Source organism: Lissotriton helveticus, chromosome 8, assembly GCF_964261635.1.
Source record: "Lissotriton helveticus chromosome 8, aLisHel1.1, whole genome shotgun sequence".
In the NCBI taxonomy this organism is placed as follows: domain Eukaryota; kingdom Metazoa; phylum Chordata; class Amphibia; order Caudata; family Salamandridae; genus Lissotriton; species Lissotriton helveticus.
Window position 1 is genome coordinate 307447050 of NC_136069.1, and position 14580 is coordinate 307461629.

General features: G+C 44.6%; 1 protein-coding gene across 1 annotated transcript in view; it reads left to right on the forward strand.

The window, feature by feature from the left end:
* The first annotated feature begins 897 nt into the window (after positions 1–897).
* The window catches only part of LOC144771606 (gap junction beta-2 protein-like), a 42815-nt gene continuing 29132 nt past the window's right edge, over positions 898–14580 (forward strand). The window contains exon 1 of the mRNA XM_078655979.1: positions 898–1120. The gene's annotated coding sequence lies outside the window, so the exon portion shown is untranslated. The remainder of the gene's footprint in view (positions 1121–14580) is intronic.

A 14580-nucleotide genomic window follows, 5' to 3' on the forward strand; every position in this document is an offset into this window, starting at 1 on the left:
GCTTTAAAAAGGAATACAATTGAATATATAGTGAAAAAAGTGTTGGGGAATGCACCATTTATGCTACTTTTCCCCAATTTTCCATGACGGGAGACCACCGCCCACCTCCAAGCCCCCTTGTTGTGGTCAGGCCTCCTTCCTCGCTATGTACCGTATAGGGACAGGTCTGACACAATTTGCCAGGGCTTCTTTGGGAGCCCAGTCCGGCCCTGAATGTAAGTTGTATTAAAGTGCCAGTTCAGGCTTCCAAGGCTTACCATGTCATTGACTGGCTGAGACACCCTCTGCCTCTTCTCCAGCCCAGCAAAGTAAGCAACACAAAAACAACGGGTCATGCATTCATGTCATTACAACCTGTCAGTTCAAGCATTCGGACAGATGCATGTGTGTGTCCGTTCTAGCACGTTTGACACACCCCAGCAACAATCGATGGTTCACAGAGTGGTTCTAATCGCTATTGTATCCACCCCGATGTCTTCCGGTGTTTCCGAGGACACCCTCTTGCTTGGTATATAGGTATTGACGTTGTAGGTCTTTTCACCAGTCAGATCACCTTTCTTGCAACGTAAATGCCAATTCTGGACAACGAAACAGACCTTCCAAGAAACGAATTGTGGTTCTTTTAAAGGGGTATGTGCCAGTCCCAATTCAAGAGGTACTTTATAATGTCACAATCCACGAGTGTTAGTGCGCGCGGCGTGCGGCTCAATGAACTGCTTTGAAGGCAATTTAATAATTATGATTATCCATCTTGTGCCGACCTGTGTGGTAAGTGTGACACCACCCATCCTGCCACTTATGATCATAAAGAAGTCAAGCAGGAAAAGGGCGTGTTTGCCACCCTGGGAGGTGATCAGGGAACAGTAGTGACTGTGCTTACATCTGGGACACAAAGGTCCGATAGAAACAAGGCACAAAGAGGCACACGGAGACTCTGACAAAGGATGTAGAGCCAAACTGGGGTAGGGGGCAAGAAGGGCTTGGGATCAAGAACAGAAGTTGGGAAAAACAAGGACTACTCATTGTTCCGTCCCTTCAGCCTCCCAAAACAGCTGTCTTTGCCCAAGCATCTCCTCCAGTCTCCCCTGAGCACTGAACACCGGACAGAGCTCCTCCCCAGGTAAGAGCCACTGGTGGGCAGTATGCCCACGCGCGTCTTTTTTTATGAATAATAGTGATCTGAGCAGTGTGTCTGTTGTGTCAGTTGCACATGCACAAACACATTTGTGTTTTAAGTTGCAATGCTTCATGTATCAACTGCTGTACATTTAAGATGCAACGTCTTTAAATATTTCCAAAATGTATGACAAATATGGACCAGTTTAGCAATCATATCTAAAGACTGATTTCATTCCTTTATAAATATCAAGAAAAGCTTGAGCAAGCCACTGTTACCCCACTAGAAATGAGTTCTTAAGCAAACTCTACGCAATGTTTACTTCTGCTTGTAAAGAAACAGCCATCATCCTGTTTGTCTTGTTGACAATATTATGGCAGTCAATTTCTATTTAGTCAAAAGTAAACATACTATAGTAGGTAACTCTACACCTAAGCTAGTCATAGGTAAAACATGTGGAAAATTTGTAAGGCAAGTGGCAACCAGTGTATATCATTTTTTTTAAGGATTTCTTGGTTTCAATCTCGTGTGGGATTCTGCTTCACATTGGGACCTACCTCATTATTGTTCCTGCTTTCTTTGTCTCTGTTTCAGTTGAAAGCGAGTTGTTAGATGAAATAGCTTTTCTTCAAAACAGGCTCCATGCAACACTCATTAACCTTGAGAGAAAATATTGTGACTTCTTCATCCACCAGGATCCACGGAATTGACAGTTTAAAGGGGATTTCTTCCTTAACGTCAACTTTCAAATTTAAGTTAAAGATTTCTGCTCAAACTATCCCGTTGTTCTTCCTGACCTTAGTTAAAGACTTTGAATGAGCCCTGATGCTCTAACCTTGCATGTCCTTTGTGCTGTGAGAATCCTTAACTTTTATGCTGACCTCATGGTGGAAATAGTAGTCTCTATTTGCTTGGAGTAGTCACATTTTGAATAGTAAGGCTTGGAAGTCTTTCCATGAGTGATATTGTATTTGTCACTGTGGTTGTAGGTTACTTTATTGCGGTTGACAATATCGAACTGCAACAAAATTGTATTCTGTATATCACCTACCACTACTTGAAATGGCCATTATATTGTTACTGTTTGAAGTTCATATCTGCAATCCCCTCTTACCATGTGATGTAAAGGTTAGGGCGGTAGATTGGTTGCAATATTTTCATCATGTTCAATATAACACATGCACTATGGTGAGGGCTTGTCATCGCTGCTGGCACACTCAATCAGAACTCTCCCCTTGAGGCATTAAGACACATTTCTCGTGAACAGATTATTTCTGGAATATACCTCTCTTTAGGACACATGCATCGCAGCAAACTGGGCTCCCTTTGCTGTTTTCTCTCGACCTTACTCTTTTGATGCTAGCACCAAATCACCAACATCAAATAGGCTTTATTGCTGCACAAAGCCCTATAAGCAAAGCAATACAATGGCAGGGTATAAAAACATAAAGCCAGCACCAAATCAAACTCCCTTTTATTTGGCATGCCACAATCGTTTCTGATGTAAGTCCTGCTTGTTCATGATTAGTTAAAGCGTTCCAAGTTTGCATGGTAATGCATTCTTCTGAAATGTTACTGAAGAAGTACACATTGAATTAATTCATTTAAAAGGTGCATCATATAGCTAAATGAGGCAATCTGTGTGCCTCTCGGGTTCCGGCCTACTTGTGGCTACGTTCCACACTGAGGAGGATTATTCAAGTAAAAACATAGGCCCTTTAATTTACACAGCATTTGTGGGGGAGAGGGGAGCGGGGTGTCTGACCCCAGAACAGAGGAGATACAGAAACAGGGATATTCCGACAGAGAGTAATAAACCTCATGGGATGAAGTAATAGCTCAGAAGAGTAATGAAGTTAATGAGTACTACTATATTTGGTAAACTAAGACATCCCATTTATAGTGCTTAGAAACAGCCAAAGGGTAGAATGAAGTACTGTAGAACAGCAAGTTAAAATTATTACTGATTTTTAAGATTAATATTCGTATTGGTATTAATGTTGTTAATGACCCACTGTTGTCATAAATGCCTTTGAGGCCAGACTGACAGGGTTCTCTGAAAGCCTACCAGGCAGCTCTGCTTCTCTGCTTTGAAGGAAAGCAGAAAACACAGTTGACAGAGGAGGAATGAAGGCAGGGAAGGTGGCGGGGGATGGGCAAGGATGGCAGATTGGGATTTTTTTAACGATCGGGGCGGGATGCCTAAGAGAGCACATGTTATGTAAGTCTCTCTCATTACTCTTCTGCTACAGCATAGAACGGTGATGGATTAAACCCAGATCTTTTGACTGGGTGTGAGTGTTTGATAGGTTCAGATGCTCCGTCCATCACCACCCCCTTTTGTACTGCATAGCAGTTTAAAGCAGCATTAGATGATTTTGGGGGCCATTCTTAACATAAAATTATAGATGGGTACTACGTGAATTATGGGGAAAAATTCCCCTTGGGGCTCTGACTGACATCATAGACAATTTGAGCTTCGCTCTCGTTGTCTATTTGATGTCACACACAACCCCTCAGTGGAACACAACACCGTAATTCACTGTTACTCATCTATATCTCTACATATGTTTTACTATTAATAACCCCCTCATTAAATCCATATGGCTGCTTAAATGAATGCGAGAACACACCCAATGGTATTAAACTAGAATGTATTCAATGTTTTATACTTTCTCAGTCATTGCTGTGGGTTACTATCGAAAAGCAGAATTGTCTGGGGGTTAGAGGGGGCCTTTCTAGTTAGTTATTGACTAGGGTGGAGCTGGATGATCCTTACAATTTGAGATGAAATTCACAAAATTGTTTGCTAGATGGTTTGCTTTTCATAGGACTTTTTATGTGGAAGGAGACGAGAAGCACAGCTGGTTTGTTTTTTGGGTGATAATTCTCAGATATTACGTCCCCTTGAAATATATTATAGTGAGGTTCACAAAGAGGTGCATGATATATACAATATATATATGTACATATATATATATATATATATATATATATATATATATATATATATATATATATATATATATATATATATATATATCCAAAAATCTTCCAGAAAGAAGAGTCTGAGGCCGCTTGGGGGGAACAAAATAACGGAGAACCTTTAATGCAGCAAAGGTACAGTGGCGCGGGCGGGCGTATGCATTTCGGCCGTGTGGCCTCCTCAGCGCCCAGCATGTAATCCAGGAAATGAAAGCGCCTCACACAGTTCTGCCCCACCACGTTTGAGTTAATACTCAGTTCAGCTCCTCCCCCTAGCCATGATCAGTGTCACCTGCTAGGGTACTCCAAAGTGGACAGGAACTACAGGTCCCAGCATGTAGTGTTCTGCTAGGATCGTCGTGTTTTTGGCGGGGATGACAGGACTGGAAGGCAGCGCAACTCCTAGTGTCCCGCACTGCCTGCCACAGCCAAAGATCTCCTTGCGCCCCCCGTTACCGCACAACCAACACATCCAGGTGCGTCAATCCACGGGGACCCGTGCGGCAGTGCGCCGAGCCCAAAGCAGAGTACAGTGACTCCGCCACCGCGTTTATTCCTCCTGAGTGCAGTGGTGGGCTTGATGCTATCCGAAGCCTCGGAAACAAGGTAAGATGCGCCGGAGCACATCGCAGCCAGTAATGATCAAGCCAGCAAGAGTGCAGGAGCCCCAGTAGCACTAAACTGGCAAGGTAGTGCAATGTATGTCCAAACATCTTCCAGAAAGAAGAGTCTGAGGCCGCTTGGGGGGAACAAAATAACGGAGAACCTTTAATGCAGCAAAGGCACAGTGGCGCGGGCAGGCGTATGCATTTCGGCCGTGTGGCCTCCTCAGCGCCCAGCATGTAATCCAGGAAATGAAAGCGCCTTACACAGTTCTGCCCCACCACGTTATATATATATTTGTATATATATATATATACACATATACATTATACACACATATATGTATGTATACATGTATATAGATGTATATGTATTACCTACTGGCGGTCGCCAGTAGGTATATATAGTTAGGATTTTTTCTCTATGGGATTTTTGAAAATTCTATGTCTAATAACTTTGGCGTTTGTGGACGGAATTGGCAGAAATTTTCAGGAAAATGGAACATTTTGTTTCTGAGCAGCCCCTGGAAATTTGGGGGGGGTTCGTCAAGGGGGGGCCGAGAAAAAAGGGGGGTCCCAAAACGCGTTTTTCCAATGTTAATTTCCATAGGGCGGTTGGCCTCACTTTTAGCCCGAACGGCTGAATGGATTTGCACGAAACTTGGCAAAATTGTAGGGACTGGTAGCCCGATGTGCCTTTGCTAGGTCTCAATATATGTGCTCCAGTGGATTTTGAGAAATTAACGTTCAAAAAAAGATATATATCTGTAACAGCGGACCGGGCAGCGCTCCGGTTCGCGTACTTTTCGCGTTACGGAGCTTTGTGAAGCGAAGCTGATTGGTTCTCCGGCGTCTGTAAACATTCCAAACAGTCCGTAGCGGCCGCCATCTTGTCTCTCGGTAGGATCGAGAGACAAGAGGAGGCCAAAGCGAAGGGGCAAATGACCATAAGGGGGCATAGTAGATCCTCCCTCACCCCCTAGGTTTGATGTGGAGGTTTTAAAAGGGCCCCGCGGGGCAAAAAAAAAAAAGAAAATAATAATAATCGAACGGCTGAATGGATTTGCACGAAACTTGGCAAAATTGTAGGTACTGGTAGCCCGATGTGCCTTTGCTATGTCTCAATATATGTGCTCCAGTGGATTTTGAGAAATTAACGTTAAAAAAAAGATATATATCTGTGACAGCGGACCGGGCAGCGCTCCGCTTCGCGTACTTTTCGCGTTACGGAGCTTTGTGAAGCGAAGCTGATTGGTTCTCCGGCGTCTGTAAACATTCCAAACAGTCCGTAGCGGCCGCCATCTTGTCTCTCGGTAGGATCGAGAGACAAGAGGAGGCCAAAGCGAAGGGGCAAATGACCATAAGGGGGCATAGTAGATCCTCCCTGACCCCCTAGGTTTGATGTGGAGGTTTTAAAAGGGCCCCGCGGGCCTGGGGAGCGTACTACAAGGAAACAAGAATGATTGACTTTTAACTTATTGTATGTTTATAGACTTTTTTTTTTCTTTTTTTTCTGCTGAGTGACGTCTCGGCCTATCTCCACGGGATGTAGTCCCTACCATCTCGGCGTTTAAGCCCAGGGGGACCGGTAGTGTGGTAGAGATAACGTCTGTTAACGTTTGATTCGAAGGAAATCAGGAAGTGTTGATAAACATTGTCTGCGCCATCTTGCCTTTTTTCAAATGCCACACTTTTGTCGTGCACGGCAGCCATTTTAGATGCATTGACCAGACCCACTCTCTGCACGCTGTCGATCCTTAGCATGGCTCCCCACCCTCGCAAGCATCTCCCCCAGGCACTGGTCACCCCCGCTCGCTGTCTTACGCATGGGCAATAAACCTCCCCCCATCTGCGCTGCTCTTTCCGAGAATCACAATCTGTGCCTGTCCGACACCTCCCTTTCGCCCTATTCACTACCGCACCCTCTGACACTCCTCTTCCTCTGTGTCCGATTGTCCAGGCCGGTCCCAGGCTATCAGCTAGCCCTGCAGATGTAGTTTATGGCCCCAGCTGTAAAGAATCACCCCTCTTCAAAGGAGTTATAGTAGATCAAGGCCCACACCCGATGAGATCCGTCACACCACACGCGTTCCTACTATCTGAAAACCATTCTGTATTGTGATTGGGGAGGGGACCGAGCCTGAAGCGGAAGATTCCAGGGATGCCTCTTTGTACATCAAAGTTTTTACAATTATGTGTCACATTAAAAATATATAGCACTCCAACAAAGTAGTAGGATTATAAAACTTTAATAACTTATAAATATATACAACAAAACAAAAACAGTAAAAACATTTAAACATTTTTAGGGAAAAAGAAGGAAGTAGCGGTCGGTTGTGCGAATAGTCCCAACGCAGCACAACGTCCATTTCTGGACGGCACCCAGGTGATGTTGCCTGGGTGCCGCACTGATTTCGGTATCCAGCGTGGGGCGTCGCGGGGGGTGGGTCATCAGTAGCGGTCTGTTGTGCGAATAGTTCCAAGGCAGCAGAACGATGGCACCAAGGTGATGTCCAGTAAGTTGCCGCCCTCCGAATAACGGCGTGGGGCGCCCCGGGGGGGGGGGGGGTGAGTCGGCGTGAACGGGCCTCCCCAGGTGGAGGCTCGTCTGCTGTAGTGGGGCGCCCCTTTACCGTTTCAGTTGCCATTCCGTCCGCTTTTGGTCCACTGTGTCAAAATCTGCCATTCAGCTGAGTTGCGCCCACTCTTGCGGTGCAGCGATAGGCGGCTGCCACAGGACTCTCAAAATGGCGGCAGGCTCTTTCCTTTTTGGGCCTGGTCCACTGAAATGGCCCTGGGACACCTTGGAAATCGGACGCTAGTCTGCTAGGTCTTGGACCCCATTCTCGAAAGCGTTCCCTCAGCCTTGAGGATTGTACAAAAGTCTTGGGGGCCCCCGACTCCTGCAGGCTTCCGGTGGGGAGCGGCTGCCATGATTGCTCGCGGAATGACCACGACGGAGCCACGAGATGGTGGTGCTTTCATGCTGACGCCAGCTTCAGTCTGAAACATCCAGAAACAAGGTGGGGCTTTCATCGTTTGGGAAAAAAAAAAGTTTTCATCCAATGAAAAGTGTTATTTTTAGGTCATATGATCAAGCCTTCCATCATTAGGAAACCAAAAGTAAAATGAACCAATGAAAAGTTTTATAAACAAGTCACATGACCTGTTATGCGGCATAGGGTATAAAAAGCGTAGAAAATCCGTTGGCACGTGAGGCAGCGTCAGTAGCGGACCGATGTGCGAATAGGCCGAAGGCAGCACAACGCGCCAAGATCCGGATGGCACCGAGGTTGTGTTTAGCAAGTTGCCGCACTGGTGTGGCCATCGTACAATGCTGAAAGTGGGCGTGGGGCGCCCCGTTGGCCTGTGAGGTGGCGTCAGTAGCGGACCGATGTGCGAATGGGGCCAAAGGCAGCGCAACGCGCCAAGATCCGGATGGCACCGAGGTGGTGTCATAGTTGAGAGTTCTGAGCAGCGGTTGTAACACTGTCTGAAGCTTATTTGCAGCTGCTGCAGCTTCACTACGCGCCAAGATCCGGATGGCACCGAGGTGGTGTCTAGCAAGTTGCCGCACTGGTGTGGCCATCCTATAATGCTGAAAGTCGGCGTGGGGCGCCTCGTTGGCCTGTGAGTTCGCGTCAGTAGCGGACTGATGTGCGAATAGGCCGAAGGCAGCACAACGCGCCAAGATCCGGATGGCACCGAGGTGGTGTCTAGCAAGTTGCCGCACTGGTGTGGCCATCCTACAATGCTGAAAGTGGGCGTGGGGCGCCCCGTTGGCCTGTGAGGTGGCGTCAGTAGCGGACCGATGTGCGAATGGGGCCAAAGGCAGCGCAACGCGCCAAGATCCGGATGGCACCGAGGTGGTGTCTAGCAAGCTATGCAGCTGAGTTGGGTGCGCACTTGCGGCGAATAGGTCGAAGGCAGCACAACAATGTTTTCTGAATAGAAGACACCACAAGGCGCTGAGATTCGGTTGGCACCGAGGTGGTGTCTAGCAAGTTGCCGCATTGGTGTGGCCATCCTACAATCCTGCTCCGAATAACGGCGTGGGGTGCCCGAAGGGGGTGGGGGAGGCGGCGTGAATGGGCCTTCCCAGGTGGAGGCTCGTCTGCTGTAGTGGGGCGCCCCTTTACCGTTTCAGTTGCCATTCAGCTGAGTTTCGGCCGCTCTTGATGCTACAGCGACAGGCGGCTGCAACAGGACTCTCAAAATGGCGGCCTGTCCTTTGGATTTGGGCCTGGTCCACTAAAATGGCCCTGGGACACCTTAGAACTCGAACGCTCGAATTTTTTTTCCTTTCCTCTACATGCAAAAAAGGTAAATTCCCGGTACGTTACACGCTTCATCTGCCACGATGTACTCTCCAGAGGAACCGAAAAAAAATATAGTTATGGTAACTATACCATGCATCGTCATATGGAGAGGTGGCACCGATTAATTATAGTGCTGCATAAAAGAGAGATTTGGAGGAGAACCCCCGACCTGCCAGTACATTCATCAAAGAACTGGCACTGACAGCATCAGAGGCAAGGGAAACGGTCCCAAATATTTAGAAGAACTTTGGAAAGATTAAAATGACATGTTTAGATTGTGGCAAATTAATTTCATGTGGACAGATGAGTGTTACTCTAATAAATACAGCATATGAACATCATCATAGTCGATGGTTGGTAGAGACATTTTGACTATATCCTGGACCTGCCCGTCCTCGCCCAAAATGGTGCCGGAATAAATGGGACTCGTAACTCGTTGTTGTGTACTGGTTGCAGAACCTTGAAATCACGAGATACGTATGCAGTTTTGAAGCACATGGCGGGCGGGGACGAGAATTGATTGAATATTTCGACATCCCTATTGATATTAAGTTCTGATGTGTTATTGATTACTGTACTATTGAAAGTTCGAATTAACGTCACCCATGGTACTTGCCCGCAAATGTATATCTAGATAATTTTATTGTAACTGGCCCTGTCGTATTTTAATTATAAAATGTACGTCCACCGATTCCGCAACTGTTAGACACCTTAGTTCTTGCAACCTAATGGCCCGCCCGTTACGTTCCTCTACAGTGTAAATGTCTACTCATCATATACGATTACAGTTTGCTCCGTGGCCGGCCCACGTGGTTATAGGCCCGTATTTGTATACTGACATTTTCACAATAAAGGTTTTTAAAAGAAAACATGGTAGTAGTATTTACATTGGTAAAGTTTTTAATAATAGTCACTGTTTTAGAATCAGTAAAAGGCAAGTGAAATAAAGCATTCGAATTACATGAAGGGTAAAAGGTATAATACGCAGGAACGCAGTAAAGATAAATGGTCAAGGGTTGTTGTGTTTTCTACTCCTGCAACATAAAGTGATCGATAAGAATCTGATATTCTGGCGTATCGGCGACTAAGACAGCAGGCCGACCCTCTTTTGCTCAACGGCTCCGTCATGGGACGAAGAAACGCCCTTTTTCTCGAAAAAGGAATATATTTTACTTGCAGGACAGTTGTAAATTTTCCGGGAAAGTACATTAGCCTGGAACATTATAACATATGTTTAAGAAAAAATAATGTTCGAAAGTAATAAAAAGCGTAATTTTTAGGTCATATGACCAAGCCTTTCATCATTAGAATAAGAAAAGTAAATTAACCAATGAAAAGTTTTATTAACAAGTTACATGATCTGTTATGCTTACGTTACGCGCTGCGCTCCGCGCCCCGGATCACTTCCGGATGTGCTAATGCGGCGCGTCATATGACGCATTACGCGACAACGCAGGTCCAGAATATAGTCAAAATGTCTCCACCAACCAGCGGTCGGAACACAACCCCTTTCAGCAGGCTAAATAGTTCTGTTAAATGACAACAGGAGGGACAGGCAACAAGAACCATCAGTCAAAGAGGGGAGGGCAAGTTCTTCTCTACCGGGTCACGTTGGGGCGCTACCGGAACTGATCGAATTGGTAGTCTACAGAGTTTCTGGATGTTTCAGACTGAAGCTGGCGTTAGCATGAGAGCACCACCATTTTGTAGCTCCGTCGTGGCCATTCCACGAGCAATCATGCTAGCCGCTCCCCACCAGAAGCCTGCGGGAGTCGGGGGCCCCCAAGACTTTTGTAGAATCTTCAAGGCTGAGGGGACGCTTTCGAGAATGGAGCCCAAGCTCTAGCAGACAAGCGTCCGAGTTCCAAGGTGTCGCAGGGCCATTTTAGTGGACCACGCCCAAATCTGAAGAGCCGGCCGCCATTTTGAGAGTCCTGTGGCAGCCGCCTATCGCTGCACCGCAAGAGCGGGAGCAACTCAACTACATGGTGAGCGAGACGTTGTAGTCGAAAGAGCGGGCGGTAAACAGCTGAATAGCGGAAGAGGCACAGTGTAGAAAAAGCGGGCGGAATGGCAACTGAAATGGTAAAGGGGCGCCCCACTACAGCGTGTCTTTAGGTGAAACGGATTGTGGGACAAGGTCAAGAATGGAAGAGTTACCAAAAGGCAAAAAGTTCCGCTTGATCCCGGGAGCCGGCCACCTATGTCGGGGGCGATCTCAGGCCACACCAGGAGAACACGACTTGGGGAGGGGGCCGGAGCCAAGCGCCCCCTCCGAGTCCGCGCCATCACACCGTCCCTCGGGGGCCTCCGTTAAGCGGTTCAGGGTGGCACCGCATCACATTGTTTACAAATGCAGTAACGTACTCAAACAGCCCCCACTTACTTTTAGAATAGTGAAGATGAAGCAAGTGCAAATAGGCTTCAGACAGTGTTACAAGCACTCTTCAAAACTTTGAATCATCAGAGTGCATGAGTTTCATGCTCGATCGATTGAGCTAGCCGGATCGGGCAACAAAAAGTTTAAAATAGTTATGTAAATAGTTGTTTAATAAAATGTTTTACCCTGTTACTTTGCTGGTGTGTTGTATATATTTGTAATATTTGCATAGAGTTTATCGTTATTTTGGGCGGGGTGAGTGGCGGAGCCGAGCTGTCTTGCAGCCATCATGGTGTGGAGTTCAGTTCATCTCACTAGTTTCGTATTTGTCATGAGGGGTTGTTCCTAATGTTTCTATTTTAGCGAGGTCAAAAAGAGATCCCATTAGTGGCCTACTGATTTTGCTCGATTCCTTTTGTTTTTTTACACGATTTTTCGCTATCTGCAAAGACTAAACAGAGTATTGCGACTCTGTGCTTGTTTGTAAATAGAGAATGAACCAAAGAGAACCAATTCTAAAACAGTAAATGCTTGGATAACAATCAATCAAATGGAGAGAGAAGCAGGCACGACGAATTACAACGGGGGCAAAGGCCTGCGTTAACTACCCTTCACTATCTGCAAAGAGAGAGTACTCCTAATAGAAATGAGGGGGGGGGGGCAGCATTCAAAGCAGATCAGTGTGCATAAACACGAAAATGTTTTTTCTTACCACGTACTTGACATTCGACAGGTTATGATATTTGCTATTAAAAAACCATTGAAATTCACTGAAAAAACCATAGGTTATAGACCATATATAGTTAGGAATTAGCATTTACAAAACCTTGAAAATTCACTGAAAAAACCATAGGTTATAGACCATATATAGTTAGGAATTAGCATTTACAAAACCTTGAAAATTCACTGAAAAAAACATAGGTTATAGACCATATATAGTTAGGAATTAGCATTTACAAAACCTTGAAAATTCACTGAAAAAACCATAGGTTATAGACCATATATAGTTAGGAATTAGCATTTAAAAAACCTTTTTTTACTCACACAAAACCATTGAAATTCCATATATAGTTAGTAGTACTAACTATATATCGCGCACCCGCAATCCACTGCTGATCATGTCACATATTACATCATTCATGACATGGTCAGTGACATCACTGATGACATCACTGATGACATCTCAAATGACATCACTGATGACATCACTGATGACATCTCATTTGACATTACTGATCACATCACTGATGACATCATTCATGTGATAATACGATGAACCTCTTCAGACTCTAATATAACCTTAGATACACTCAGTGTAAACAGACACTCACAGACTGTCACTCATCCATGGAGTTACTTACACACCTAGTCGGTCATGCAAAGAATCAATCACACCTCCATTTCCTCAACTATACAGTTATACACACCTTACTTATTCAAACATATACTAACACATATTTACTCTCTTTTACAATCCCTGATACAAGTTCACAATCATCCATACAGCCACTCACACATTCACTGGCTCTTATGCACAGTTATTTATATATGCCAACTCTCACATGTACTGTGTTTTACATATGTACTTACTTTGACATGTAGCACTGAGATATCCATTCACTCACCAATGCACAGAGTCATACACCTCCCAGCCACCCACACACACACTCAGTCTCCCATACAAATACTTGAGCAACCAATCAATAACCCATATACTTACTCATATAGCTACTGATGAACACATGCAGCAGTTTACAGAACAACAAACATAATGATGCACAAATTAACACAGTTCAGTCACTAACCCATGCACTCAGTGAGACACATTTAACCACTCACTCATACAGTCAGTCATGCACCTACTAAATCCTTCATCCAGACACTTCTACATCCACTCATTCTTCAATATGTAAGACATATTTTAACTTTACAGAAATACACAGTCACTGGATGTTGTCATCAGTGATGTCATCAGTGATGTCATTTGAGATGTCATCAGTGATGTCATCAGTGGTGTCATTTGAGATGTCATCAGTGATGTCATCAGTGATGTCATTTGAGATGTCATCAGTGATGTCATCAGTGTTGTCACTGACCATGTCATGAATGATGTAATATGTGACATGATCAGCAGTGGATTGCGTGTGCGCGATATATAGTTAGTACTACTAACTATATATGGAATTTCAATGGTTTTGTGTGAGTAAAAAAAGGTTTTTTAAATGCTAATTCCTAACTATATATGGTCTATAACCTATGGTTTTTTCAGTGAATATATATATATATATATCAAAACAAAACCCTTGCAGGCATAGAGTGACGCATAAATTATGCAAAAAAGAAGGAGAGAACTCTGGGTAGGTCTCAGTTTAGGTGGAAAGCAGCTCCTTTTAGAGCACTCTCAACACCAGCGACACTCTAGATCTGCTCACCTCAAATGTCTGTTTTTCTATCAAAGTTTTTAAGCATAGGATTAGACAGTGCTATCCATGCCGAGATAGAAAATGACAAAGTCTTTCGCCATTTAAACAGCAAAGTCTTTAAGCATAGGACTAGTACAGTGCAGTCCTTGCCGAGCTGTCAAATAACAAAAGCCATTTATCACTCCAGGCACAATATTACAGCTTTGAATTGGTAAAATACCAACTCAAGCCAACCTGAAATGATTAAAAGCAACCCCTGACACAGTGTTTCGCTCTAATTAGAGCTCTTCAGAGAGGTATAGCTTTGTCCAGACACAAGGGAGCACCCAGTATTAAGTCAAAACAAAACCCTTGCAGGCATAGAGTGACGCATAAATTATGCAAAAAAGAAGGAGAGAACTCTGGGTAGGTCTCAGTTTAGGTGGAAAGCAGCTCCTTTTAGAGCACTCTCAACACCAGCGACATATATATATATATATATATATATATATATATATATATGCATGTATATCTATGTATATTGTGTACATATATGTATGTATAGAAATAGTCACTGAAAAGACCAAAGGATAAAGTAACATTATGGTTAGGTGAATATGTCAGTGACAACATTAACATTTTGAACTAGAAAAAACACTAAAGTTCACCAGTTATAGTTAGCAAAGCTAACTATATCTTGCGCCCCGCCATGCCCTGCTTATGACTTCACATATTACATCACTCAATGCATGTTCTATGACATAATTTATGACAT